This window comes from Elephantulus edwardii, unplaced genomic scaffold (genome assembly GCF_000299155.1).
Source record: "Elephantulus edwardii isolate Elephantulus edwardi_28Jun2011 unplaced genomic scaffold, EleEdw1.0 scaffold00017, whole genome shotgun sequence".
Taxonomy (NCBI): Eukaryota; Metazoa; Chordata; class Mammalia; order Macroscelidea; family Macroscelididae; genus Elephantulus; species Elephantulus edwardii.
In genome coordinates, this window is record NW_006399767.1 from 30,316,197 (window position 1) to 30,318,389 (window position 2,193).

Here is a 2,193-nt window from a genome sequence, read left to right on the forward strand (position 1 = left end):
TTTCAATAAAAATTTACAGATTTTGGATTTCCATTCATTCATTGTTGCATTTTTCTCCCCTCCTAACCTTCCCTCCCTGTAAACCCCTCTCTTGGAAAAGTAAAAGAAAAATTCTTTTATTGTTTTACAATCTCTCCCCCCAGGTCCACTCCACTATGCAGCCTTTGCTCTGGACTCCTGTCATGACAGAAATACCTAATCACATATCCCTTTTCAACAGTTTTCTCCCTCATCTGATTCAATGCAGTATACATTATTTAATCCATCTTTCTCTGTCTTCCCCCAACCCTGATGTCAGTCTTGTTTTACAACAGTGGCACCATGCAGCATTTGCCTTTTTGTGCCGGAGATATTTCACTCAGCATAATGTCTTCCAAGGTCACGCTTTTGAATAATATTTCATGGACAGCAACAAACATATTTAATAGAAATAGAGAAAGAATACAAGCCTAATGAACTCACTTCTTAATTTTAAATCATACAGTGTTCTCTATTCCTTTCTCACAACAGCCTCCTAGTCCATCTGTAGGTTTTGCATGAGCACAATTAAGTGCTCTGGGAATCACATTGTTCTGAATGTCAGCCACAACTTGTCATGATCTACACAGTCAAAAAAACACAAAAAAGCATTTTTCTGGTATTCTTTACTTTCAGCCAGTACCCAACTGACATCAGTTGTTGCCATGGCCTTTTCTAAATCCTGCTTGAATTTCTGGCAGTTACCTATCTATGTACTGTTCTAGACATTTAAAAATGATCTTCAGAAGTATTAGCTTGCATATGATATTAATAATATTGTTCTATAGCTTCCACATTCTGTTGGATCACCTTTCTTGGCATTGGGAACAAATATGGACTTCTTCTAATCCATTGGCCAGACAGCTGTCGTCCAAATTTTCTGGTATAGACTGACGATTGCATCCAAGGCTGCACCTGTTAATTGAAATAAGTCAATTGGTATCTCCATCGATTATTGGGGCCATATTACTTGCCAATGCCTTCAACGCTGCTTGCACTTTCTCCTTCATTACCATTGGCTCAGCTCATGTGGCACTTCCTGAATTTTTTCAGTGTCAGTTACTTCTTTTTGTATAGTGATCCTTTGTATTCTGTTTATATTCTTTTGTATAGAAGGGTGACAATTGAAAGTTTTTCACACTTTTGCATAGATGGGATGAATGCAGTTGACCCAGTGGTGAAAAAGTTTTATTGTCAGCCCAAAAGCAGGTGGTTAGAATCTGTTGCTCCAAGAGAGAAAACTAGGCAACTCTTCCCTGCCAATTTATAGCCTCTGAATGAACACCCACTAGAGTGTCAACTTTGAGTTGGTTCTTACCTGATGGGCCATAACAACAACATATGCAGATTTTGAGATGAGCTTAATAAAACAAATTAAAAATAATAAGAAAAAAGATCAGCAGGAAGATGATAATTCAGAGAAATGTTGTTAATAATAAAGCAGAAAATATGAGAAAGATATGAACTGAAAGTGTTTATCTTTTTATTAATGAAATTTTTATTTTATTCTGGTTTACTTAGAAAGTTTGTATGCATTGTTTTTCACACTGTATCTTTCCCATTTTATTTACTCACCCCTCCCTCTGTCCATCAAATTGTGCAAAACTATGATTACCTCCTGCCCATCCTCATCTCTCTGCTCCTACTCTCCCTCCCAGAAACATTTTACTGGTTATCTATTTCTTCAATAATAGTGTTTATCTTTCATGCTGAAGTGACAAATCAAACAAGAGGAAGAAACTACTTAAATCAAGAGAAAAGGCAGTTAAAAAAGAAACAATGAAAATGAAAAGAAAAACCATATTTTGACTTTCAGTCATTACTTTGTAGTGGTATGCTATTGTTAATGGATTTTTTTTTCTTTCCAGTTTATCAATGTGTTTTTGCCGAGGAAAAACAGGCTGGCAAGGCAGGGCAGGTAAGAAATTTTTAGTTCTTATTTTTGATTTCAAAACTCTAATGTTAAATTAAATATTCTTCTACTTATTATCTTTCTCTAACAACTTAAGACCCTTGTAATAAAAGGAAACTCTTAGTATGTATCTATAGTATATAATCTATAAAGCTTTTTCCATATCTATGATTCTAGCATGCACTGATTGACATTTTAAATGTACCTGGTAATTAACCTATACATTTCTTACTCTATTTTTCCAGAAAATATGCAAAGATAAA

At 35.0% G+C, this 2,193-nt stretch overlaps 1 pseudogene; it reads right to left on the reverse strand.

Moving 5' to 3' along the window:
- Positions 1-2,193, reverse strand: part of LOC102876535 — a 60,491-nt pseudogene that overhangs the window by 15,872 nt on the left and 42,426 nt on the right.